The sequence below is a fragment of the Nematolebias whitei genome, chromosome 4 (genome assembly GCF_014905685.2).
Source record: "Nematolebias whitei isolate Nwh7 chromosome 4, NemWhi1, whole genome shotgun sequence".
Classification (NCBI taxonomy): Eukaryota; Metazoa; Chordata; class Actinopteri; order Cyprinodontiformes; family Rivulidae; genus Nematolebias; species Nematolebias whitei.
This window is the reverse complement of record NC_056501.1, coordinates 50,696,743-50,708,769: the sequence shown is the minus strand read 5'-3', so window position 1 is coordinate 50,708,769 and position 12,027 is coordinate 50,696,743. Positions and strand designations below refer to the sequence as shown.

At 42.5% G+C, this 12,027-nt stretch overlaps 1 protein-coding gene across 1 annotated transcript in view; it reads right to left on the bottom strand.

The window, feature by feature from the left end:
- The window catches only part of gpc4 (glypican 4), a 60,607-nt gene that overhangs the window by 47,895 nt on the left and 685 nt on the right, over nucleotides 1-12,027 (bottom strand). The window lies entirely within an intron of this gene.

Here is a 12,027-nt window from a genome sequence, read left to right as displayed (position 1 = left end):
ACACTGTTGGAGCAGGAAGTGATGTCACACTGTTGGAGCAGGAAGTGTCAGCAGGCGCACGTACCCGCCCTCACCACCTCCTCTGGCTCCATTGGAGCATTCAAAGTCCCAGCCGGGCTCGTTCACGACATCTAAACTCAACTATCCTGAAAGATCCTTGAACACTTACAATTAAACACCTAGCTTTCTTTGAAGGAATGCATCGCTTTTCATGACAGATCCATATTAAAAGTTCAAACCTTTCTTCTGAAATCATGGAAATAAATCGTGTGACTCTGCTCGACCTGCTGGAGTTTCAAGTATGTGTTCTGTATTTCTGAGCTACGAACACATTCAGCTTTTGATTAATGTCATAAATTTAACTGAGGGTGGCACGGTGGATCAGTCGGTACAGCTGTTGCCTCTCAGCAAGAAGGTTGCTGGTTCAAATCCCGACCTGGAGCTTTTCTGGGTGGCGTTTGCATGTTCTCTCCGTGCATGCGTGGGTTTTCTGCAGGTACTCCAGTTTCCTCCCACAGACCAAAAACATGCATGTTAGAGTGACTGGTAACTAAATCATTGTGTGAGTGAGAGACTGAATGGTTGTTTGTCTCTATGTGTCCCTGTGATGGACTGGAGACCTGTCCAGGTGTCCCCCGCCTCTCGCACAGTGACTGCTGGACATGGACACCAGTGACTCCAGCAACCCGAACAGAAAAAGTGGGTAAAGATGATGGATGGAAATTTCACTGAGTTGTAGCTACTTTATTGTTGGATAATATTGATAAATTGAGGCAGCCATCTTAAATTCGACTGCCATCACATGTTAACCAGTAGTAGATGTACATGAAAATAGTTTAATTAAAAATGACACGATATATTCATAAGCCAGCAGAGAAGCCAGTGTATGCCACACAGACAGGCAGAAACACTCCTCACATTTCACCATCTGATGGTGGATGATAAACATGTTACATTTAAAAGGCAGACCAAAAAGTGTGGCGTTGAATGTGCGTTTCACTGAGGACAACGTGAAGTCACGTGCTACAAGAGTTTGACCTGCATCAGTCAGAGAGCTCGCACAATATTCTACGCATCGTGCTCATAACGTGTAGCATTCAAGATCAAAACCAAGCTCAGCAACCAAAGCTGACGTAACCTTGTTCAGAATTTGTATCAAAGTATAAAAACATAACTAAACATGTTTTTAAAATATCAAAAGAAATAAAAGGTCCAGTGTTAAAGAGTTTGCTGGGAAGAGACTCGGTTCATCGCTCAGGAATGTTATCAAAGATTAGTGTTCCTGCTTTGGCTTAGTCGTGTTTTAATATCTGGGCCTGCGCGTGTTTGCTCTTTAAACAAATCTCTGACAAGGTTCATACAACTTGTGCTTTGGTGGAAAAAACCCGTTGTACTCGAAAGAACTTTTTAATTATGCAGAAGATGCACTGTAGCAGCTTTCACTGACTTAGTGAACACAGTTTAAATTTTATGCAAAATGTGGTTTTGATAACTAGAAGAGGTTCCTGAGCAAGGATTTAACCCTAAAGCTGTGATGCTGCTGCGTTTTGCATGGCAAGGTTTGAAAAGCGCTGCCTGTTTTTATGCGCAGCTTGCCAAACTGTATAATAGGCCCAGACGTGCACATTATTGTGAAGACATTTTAATTACACAGTGGAGTCTCACGTTGAAGCCCTGGCAATAAAAACAACATAAAAAAGAAATATCTGGACTTGAAATCTCTCCTGGTTGTTGGCAATCAGTGCTGGTCTGTTAGCAGACACTAATCCACACACAGCTTTGTGACAGAGATCACAAGTTATTAATCCCAGGAACGGCTGCAAAAGCTCCATTTTTGTTTTAACTGCAGGTGACACACAGGAGCTTTGCACGTGTGATTTGTATGCAGTGCTCCTGTTTTTATGCTGTAAAACTGCAGACGCATTGAAGCGTATGAGTCAAAGTAAGCGTCTTTCAGCTGCTCCCTTCTGAGGTCGCCACAGTGAGCAAACTTGCATGAAAGGTTTGACAATTGTTTTACACTGGATGCCCTTCCTGATGCAACCTGGACTTGAACCCGCACCCTCAGGATTACGACCACAGTACTGACCACTGAGCTCCCGCAGCTTTAGATTGAAGCATATCAGTACAGACACAAAAATAAGATCAGTAAAGTTATTCATCATGAAGATTAAAGGAGGTGCAGCTGAGACCGTTAAACGCTACATGATCACTGAACAGCATCGGTCCAGAGCGTGTGAAACGCACACATCTGTAATTTAATGTGCAGCTGTAAGGATCACTGTTGTTCTGTCTTAAGGCAGCAAATATTGTAAACTAAATCAAACATCCCTGAACTTGTGACTTGCCCAGGGTGTACCCCCCCTCTTGCAAAGTGACTGCTGGATATGGGCACCAGTGACCCGGAAAAGAAAAAGCAGGTAAAAATAATGAATGGATGGAAGATGTCCCTGATGTTAGCTCGTTATAAAACAGTAAACGAGCGGACCAAAACAAATCCATCACCTCCTGGCTTTACCCTGTTGATGGGGAGCGAACGTCCCTCCCCAGTAGACAACACAGTGAATGTTTCTGATCCGTGTCCTGGGACGACTTCTACTGTGATTTGGTGCTATAGAAACAAACTGGGTTGAACTGAGAGGTTGGGGAGGCTGTGGGCAGGTTCCCAGTCCATCACTGGGCCAACTCAAAGACACATGAGAGAAACAATGCACTCCACACCTAGGGTCAGTTTAGAGTAGGGCTGGGCCACATCATATCATTCACGATAATTCCGATTAAAAAAAAACTTGCCCAAGAAAATAAATTATATCATGATATGCTAATTTCCTAGCATAAATACGTCATCAGACCACACCGAGGATTACGTTCACGTGGGTCATGCAGCGATAGTCAAGTTGTAACGGTTGCGGAGCTCCTTTCTAATTGAGTTCCTTCCTTCCTGACGTTGCACGTTCGTAGTGAAACGTGTTGTGTCACTTCCTGTTTGTCTGTCGGTAGCTCGAGTGATTTGTTTGCTCAAGTCATCTCTGTTTTCTGGATTTATCTTTTGCACAGTTTTTCATTCTAGTTCACAAACACACTTAGTTCAGTTGTTTTTCTACTGTTGGATAGTGCTTAAAACACCTTTTATCTTCAACACTTCTCTGTTTTTATTGGTGTATTTGGCTCTGCTAGCTCTTGCTAGCGTTAGCTTAGCATGGCTGCTGTTTCTCTCCCTGCTTCCTGTTTTCTCTTGCTCCGTGTGTCAGATGTTTAGTTACTCCTCTGCCTCCTTTAGTGGTAATGATACATGTAACAAATGTAATCTTATGGTAGCTTTGGAGGAGAGGCTGTCTGAACTGGAAGCTCGGCTCCGCGCTGAAGAAAAACCAGTAGCTAGCCAGGTCCCCTTAGACCATATGTGTCAAACTCAAGGACCGGGGCCAAACGTGGCCCTTGTTGACAACTTATCTGGCCCCAAGATGATACGTGGAACATAAAATACCCCAAGCAGCCAGGACCCCAGGCCGGCTGGGTGACGGTCCAGAGCAAGTGTAGTGCTAAGACTAAGCCCCCAGTTCACCACCGACCCGTTCATGTTTCTAATAGATTTTCCTCGCTCAGTGACACACCTGCTGAGAAGCAGACCCTGGTTATTGGAAGCTCCATAGTCTGAAACGTGTCTTTAGGGACTCCAGCGGCCATAGTCAAATGCCTTCCGGGGACCAGAGCGGGCGACATAGAATCTTATCTGAAACTGCTGACTAAGGCTAAATACAGTAAGATTGTTATTCACGTCGGCGGTAATGACACCCGGTTACACCAATCGGAGGTCACTAAAATTAATGTTGCTTCGGTGTGTGACTTTGCTAAAACCATGTCGGACTCCGTAGTTTTCTCCGGCCCCCTCCCCAACCTGACCAGCGATGACGTGTTTAGCCGTATGTCGTGGTTTAACCTCTGGGTGTCCAGGTGGTGTTCTGACAACGACGTGGGCTACATAGATAACTGGAGTTCTTTTAACAAAATTTATTTTTGGGGGAACTGCACCTGCACTTTAGTTTTTGTGATGGGATTTTGTTGATCTATATTTTGTGCAGACTTTTTCAATCTAAATAACAGAAGGATCATTTTTATACTTTGAGACTGAATACTTTACTAAATAAAGTAAAATGAACCCTTGTTGTTTTAGTTTTTATATAATACTGCAAAGCAACAGGTTAAGTTAATTGTATCAAATGAATAACTATGATTTCTGTTTGTTTGTTTAATTGTAATATTTAATGTTATTGTCAGAATGCTCTGAAATATCACGGTATTATATTTGAGCCATATCGCCCAGCCCTAATTTAGAGTCACCTGTTCATGCAACATACATGTTTTTGGACTGTGAAAGGAAACCAGCGTGTCAGGAGAACCCACATAACCTTTGTGATGAGCCAAACTGCATCACCTTTTCCACAGCTAAGGTTATACTTGACAAGCCATAGGACATCAAAACTCTCTGACGTTATTGTACGATGTTTATATTCCCATGGACATTTCATGTTTATGATGTTTATTTTTCAGCTGATGACAAAGGAGCTGGAGCAGGAAGATTTTCTGTTAACCGAAGAGAAGCGTCAACTTGTAAATGTGTTCAGAAGAGAGCACCGCTTCTGAAAGACGGTGCTGGAACGCCTCTACGCTTTCCAGCCGAGGTGTACTCCCTCACAGCCAACACAGCCATGGAGGGCCGCATGTGTCTCCCTGCTGTCTCCTTCATCCACAAAAATAGTAACGTTTCCTACCATGAGTTCTTTGACTATCTTGTAAATTTTCATTTGACTATGTTTATATATTCTGCTGGAACGGCTTTAAAGATGGCCGTATTGTCTAACAGCCTAAGCTAGGAATGACAGCAACATATTGCAGACACTTTTCAGCACTGACACGCCCATGAAGTTAAAAGCCATAAAACAATACTTGGCCCATTCCCTGTGACAAACTCGTTCTGTCTGGGGGCTGTGCACAAGACAGAGTCTCAGGGGGGAATGTAAGAAGAAAAATACACAATTTTCATCACACAACCACATCAGCAAAATACAACTTCTCACTTCTCATGAAGTCTAAAGCTTAAGGCTTATTCTTGTTAAGACTTTCTCGAGACACTTTTACAAAACACTTCAAGCCAGGATATAGATGTCTTCTGGGTGCCTGAGTGTGATTCCTGAACGAACCGACTGGTGCCATGTCTCAATAGGCTCTTTCATAAGACGCCTCAGTTTGGGACAGTTCTGGCTGCCTCTGTATGTCTTCTGTATGGACAGAGGGTCCATGGACTGCCCACCTCTGCCCACGTTCACACCTCCCCAAACCAACCGGACTTCCTAGGCAAACGAGCTAGAGTTCGATTCAAGCGGACTAAACAGGGCTGGTGTGAATGCAGCCTTACTTTAACAGAGTTAATTTATTTTGTTTTGAAACAAAATAAGGGACACATTCATCATGACACATTTAATGTGTTGCACTTGGTGACAGCCCAGCTGAGTTCTGCTCATATTTGGTTCAGCAATGCTTTCTGAAATCTCACTGTGCATGTTGTAAATGGCTCCACTGGTGATTTGTGACCAGTCAGAAGCAATCTTTGCAGCATTTGGCAGAAACGCTTTTTGAAAGAGCCTTCAGATTACCGGCAAAGTTTCCTGAACTTGCCCCTAGATAAGAGAGGCCATTGTTAGGCTCAATGGGATTAACCTGTATAAATAAAGGTTGAATGAATTGTTAAACCTTGCAGAAACAAAAGCAAACAGAGCTGGCCAAGTCACCTGCTAAAACGTCTGGGGAGACAGATCAACAGATTTACACCTACTGTTCATATTCGTAGACTCTCAGTCAGCCTAGTTAATATCATGACAGTTGTTTTCGAGGCAGAAATATCTTTGTGTCATTTACAAAATAAACAAATAGGCTTGGGGTAATGTTAACTGTTGGGCCTTAAAAAACTGCATTCTTTGACAGTTTTCATTCAACCTTTATTTATACAGGTTAGTCTCACTGAGCCTCGGGGACTCATTTACAAGAGAGACCTGAAAAGTTGAAGCACATTGTGACCTAATGAGTAACTGAATAACCCAACAGATGTTTACAAACTCCATGCGTCAAGAAAGGAAAACCTCCAGTCTTCTTCTGGCAGCTCAATAAATCTGATGTTTGAAAATATTCTAAATAAGCCCTGGAAAATTCTGCATTGAAGAAATATCCACAAGATTCGCTCCATGTATTTTGCAGAGACTGCAGGGTAGCACGGTGGCACAGCTGCTGCCTCTCAGCAAGCAGGTCCCTGGTTCAAATCCTGGTCTGGGGGCCTTTCTGGGTGGAGTTTGCATGTTCTCTCCGTGCATGCGTGGGTTTTCTCCGGGTGCTCCGGTTTCCTCCCACAGACCAAAAACATGCATGTTAGGCTGATTGGTAACTCTAAATTGTCCCTAGGTGAGTGAGAGAGTGAATGGTTGTTTGTCTCGTTTGTTTGTGATGGACTTGAGACCTGTCCAGGGTGTCCCCCGCCCTTCGCACAGTGATTGCTGGACATGGGCACCAGCGACCCCCCGTGACCTAAAATGGAAGAAGCGGGTTAAAGGTGATGGATGGATGGATGGATGGAAGATCAGTTATTTGCAGAAAACCTCAACAAATCTAAATCAGATTTATGAACAAACCAGTTAAATTCCCCCCCCCCCCCCATTTTACAAGCATGTATGCTGATAACGCACTCATTAATGTTGTTGGCATGTCCTGTGACAGCATCATTACAATAAATGAATCCTTGTAGGAATGCAAATCACATGCTGCCTATCAAGTCAGACATATAAAGGGCATCTTCCATTCAGGAATGATTTGAAAGTAATGTTAAACATAACCTCACGATGTGTTAACACTACGCGTGTGTGCTGTGAAGGACTTTCAACTCCTACCACACCAAACTCTATGTTAATGGACAGTGGGAGGACCTCAGGTCAGGACCTCTCTGTGGGTCCTGGAACAGGCATGGAGTCTGAAGAAGAGCCAGGGAATTTACTGTTGTGTTTGTATAAACATGTATGTAATATAATATTAATTATTCATCCAGTTTTTTTTTTATTGGGAGGGATTTTGTAAAATGGTGATTTCAAAATATTAAAAATTAAATACAATTAAAAAAACACATTAAAATTTTTAAAAGCATGCCAGTTGAGCCCCGACTGTGATAAAGCGATAAAATCAGTGGTTTTAAATAGACAACACAGTAAAGTAACTGTTGACAAGGCAGCGCGTTAATGACTTGCTAATAATAACAAAGTCCATGCTCAATAATCCAGGAATAAAATCCCAATAAAACTTGCTAATCATGTTTGAGTCAAGGTCATCAGTCTCTGGGACTTTGATTTGTAGGTTCATGAGCTGAAAGGTTTGGGAACCACTGATTCAGACATTTCAAAGTGCAGCACTTTGTAAAAATAAATTTTAAAATGTTTGTGTTTTAGGGGACCGACAGTGACAGGGCGTCACGACACCGAGAAGGTGGTGGTTTAGGACTTATTTATTACAAAGGACTGAAAACTGCTCAACGGTTTTGAGGCGAGCCGGACTGATCTTTGGACTTTGTAAAGGCTTGGAGAGCGCACGCCCCAGTTCCCTGCCCTTATCTTATCTGCAGAACGCCACCACCACAACACAGCCTGCTGTTTCCCAAACCATCACGCCACAGAGAACTCCACCACAGGCTTAGTGGGAAACATCTCTCACTATGCCCGACTGCAGAACATCTCCAGTTTAGTGAGAGGCCAACGCTCTGAGGTCATGCACGCTTCGAGTTTCACCCATAATGCACTGGACTGATTATGAACAGAGGATGAACCACATGTTGAAAGGAGAGAAAACTGCACTCTTCACTTTGATCTCTGAAACTGTCCCGTACCTGAAGCATGAAATCAAGCCCGACTGCCAGAGTTTTAAGATTTTTTCTCCCCTCATCCCTGAATTGTGGCCTCCAGCTGTGCAAAGAGCAGCTTTAACCAGGCACAAAGCAGTCTGGTCAGAATGGATGGCTTTGCTTTCAGGTAGTGAAGAGCCGTGCAGCAGGTACCATTCAACAAACATCACACAACTCCTACGCTCACTATTAGCAGACAGAGCCAGACACTAAAACCACCAATTATATTTTCCACCAGCATTTCAGAGGCTTTATTTCAGAGTGTTAGTGTAATTTAGTTCCATTTATGGGAGATATTCAACCACAGACTCAAAACAAATCATCCTAAAACAGACAAGACATTTGGAAGGAAGGTCTTGAACCACTTCCATGAGAAGCATTTCAACAGAAACCCTGGGACGATCACCAAGCGAGGCCTGCTGCTCCTCTGCATCACTTCATTCTGTCTGGGCTCAAACAGTCAGGCTTTCTGTTGCAGGTTGGCAGCATTAAAAACATCTTTATAGAGTCAGCTCCGGCTTCAAATGAACCTGTGAGTAACTTCTACAGCAACAAACATTCTTATTGCTAGGCTGCCAACAGTAACAAGATGTTTGTGGTTAAAAAGTGCCATTTTTCAATCCCCATCTTGGTGAATCGTCTGCCACAAGCCTGATTTATGATGCATGGAACACAAAAAGGTGCATATTTCAAAATCTGCTTTATTAAAACTTGAGTGTGTGAATGCGTGTTTTAGCCAGGTCTGATTAGTTAAGAAGATTTTATCAGTTTTAATATTTGCACTAAAAGATAAATCAGAGTATAAAGTTCCTTTGTATCAGGTGACTTTCCAAACTTGTATAATTATTTCTTACGCGTGTTTCTCTGTGTTTACTGATGAGAACCAGCTGTTCAATAAGGCCTGCAGGAATGTGTTGTAAAGAGAAGGTACCGGTGCCTGCAGCACGAACTGAACAGAACCCCAGCCCCTTCACAACCCAGAAACACTGGACAAATAAATGTGACCTGTGCACACGTATGTGGGCGTTTTAAATAACATTAGGCACGACAAGCAAGCCAAAACAAAAGGTTGCTCCCATGAAATGCAGAGGTTTCATTTCTTTCAGCCTTTTCATATTTAACATCCAACTCAAATTCTAACGAGTCCTTCCGTCCTCTTACTGTGCAAACGAAACCTTGTTAATATAAAGAACACCCAGGAACTGCTCCAAAAAGTTCTCCATGTAAATTAACTATGTTGAGAGACAAAAAGCAGGCAAGCTGTAAATATAGACGGGGTAAACGTGTATGTAAAATATTTTAACTATGATGAAAAGTTTTAAAAGCTGAAGCACCGTATGAGCATCACTCTGGAGTCACATTCAGGGTTCTGAGTCAACTCCATTTATTTTAACAGCCATAAAAATCCAGAGGGAAGGGGTGGTGGTGGGACAGGGCAGGGGGGTTAAGTATGCAGGACACAATCCCTCAACCCTTGCCCCCCTCCAGCTTTTACTGTAAAAGCCCCCCACTCCTGTCACAAGTTTCCATTTGTTGGCTGTAGCCCACAAGTGGCTTCACTGATTTGCCCTTTTGCTTCTGTCATTATTAAAACACCGGCCCCTCCGAGGCGCTGTGGCTGAGCCGTGAGGGCAGTCGTCCTCCAATGGGAGAGCTGGAGGTTCAATTCCAATATGCAGTCACATGTTGAAGTGTCCCTGGGCAAGACTCTGAACCCCTGCGCCGGATTGAAATGTTTTCAGATTAAATAATCCAAATGTACATGGGCACAATCTGTTCATGATGAGTGTTTACATGCAGTGGGCCTAGTTCTGAACAGAAGTACTGACATGTGCAGACAGAGTGGTAAACTGTCCTTAAAAAAACACAGAAGAAGAAGTTCTACTTCCGGTTTACTTCCAGGATGAACGTGAACAAACCTGAGCACCAAAATGGACCCTCGACAGGTTTAAATGACGGTGGAGACGTTGCTGCACTCCCTGACTGAGCTACAGGTGATACACATGATTCTGAGCTCTTTCAACATTTCTAGTAGAAATGCTGTCACTCACCGACCACTTTTACTTCTCCGACATGCTAATATTATTAGCATTAGCCAGGCAAAAATATGTGAGATAGACACAGGTCGCACATGGGCAGTCAGTCAATTGTCCATGACTGGAATAAAATTATCAGATTAAGTGTTTACATGCACACGTTTGGATTATGAATCGGCAAAAACCACCCGTCTCATTCTGATTACAAATTATTTGGGATCAAGCTGAATCAACAAAGAATATTCTGAATGGGGCGTTTAATCTGATTACTAATGTCCAAGTAAACATAGATACTGCCTCTGATGTGTGTCCCATTAGTGTATGGATGTGATCTAAAGCTCTGATGAGTCTCTTTAGAATGATTTGTTCAATGATCTCTGCAGAGATGTAGTAGAGTGCTGTATGAATGTGTGTGTAGTAGAGTGCTGAATGAAAGTGTGTGTAGTAGAGTGCTGTATGAATGTGTGTGTAGTAGAGTGCTGTATGAATGTGTGTGTAGTAGAGTGCTGTATGAACGTGTGTGGAGGTAAATGAGGCACAGTTTGTGTTGTAAAGAGCTTGGAGTATCTTGATGAGATAGAAAGGCTCTATATAAGTACAGTCCATTTACCATTTAGGGCTGGTGCCCTTGTCGTGTTGTGTACTCTCATTTAGACACACACACAAAGAGCAAGCTCAAACCACATAACGACTCAGAGTGTCAAAGACAAGAAAGGAGTAAACCTTGTCGCAGTGTGCAGGGATGTTTAGTAAGTCACTGCCGGCTGCTTGCACTTCACAGCCGTAGGAGTCTCTGCTGAGGAAGTGTGCACATAAACACAAGCCTGGCCTCGTTCAGCAGGGAGCGCAGCTTGTGAGATGATTATACCTCCTTATTGTTATGAATTGCCTACAAGTATTTCCTAAATGAAGACTTTGTTTACCCAGAGGAGCGGTGAAGTGTTGCCAGCAGCACGTATTGTGTGCCAGAACAATACTATTATATTACTACTGTACTTCTAATGATTCTTGAATAAAAATAGTTCCAAGCGATTACTCAGGTCTTTGTATAAACATAAAATGAGCTAAATGTGTCCTCGTTCTGGCATGGAAGCTTAAAACTCTAGTTTGGACTTTTATAAAGAAGGGTTCAGTGAAAAGTTATGAAAAATCAGTATCTTACCTGTTATAAATAGCTCTTTGAACAACGTCAGTTTTCAGATGGTAAACTGTCCACACTATGGAGAGGGCTTCTCAAACCTCTCCTGCTTCTGCAGAGCTTTACAAGAGTTCTCCTTCACACCAAAAAGAAAATCTGGGGTTTACTTTCTTGCTCAAGGACACCCTAGCAAACTGCAGGGGCTGGGGATTGAACCAACGACCCTCTGATTAGAAAAGCAGGTTCTCATGTCTGGTCTGAACAAAGCAAAGACCAGAGTGGATCTCTGCCATCTACAACTCCAGATCTATAAACTTTTACACGACAAGCAAAGACACTTTATAGATTTTAGATTTATCTCAATCTGAATTTAGTTTTTTTTATTGCCAGTCCAATGGTACGTTTGACTTTTTTAAAATTATTGGCAACATGTTTATTTTAGCAAGTACATACCCCCTTTATTTACTTTACCCTCCTGCTGCTCTGCTCAGAATGACCCTTGACCTCAGCTGTGGTTTTGACACAAGGGCAGCAGGAGGGTAAAGTAAAAAACTTTGCTTCCAACTAATGAAAGTTTGTAAAATACAGTTTGCAAAAACTACAGTGAAACTTGAGATGGGAATGTTTTTAATATTGTGGCTAGCCTTGTTCGGACTAGCCATTAGCTCGTCCGGATGTTGCCAGGCTATCTGTTATCAAGAACATGTAATTAACCTGTTACCAAGAACATGTGATTAACCTGTTATCAAGAACATGTAATTAATCTGTTATCAACAACATGTGATTAACCTGTTACCAAGAACATCTAATTAACCTGTTACCAAGAACATGTAATTGACCTGTTATCAAGAACATTTGATTAATCTGTTATCAAGAACATGTAATTAACATGTTATCAAGAACATGTAATTAACCTGTTA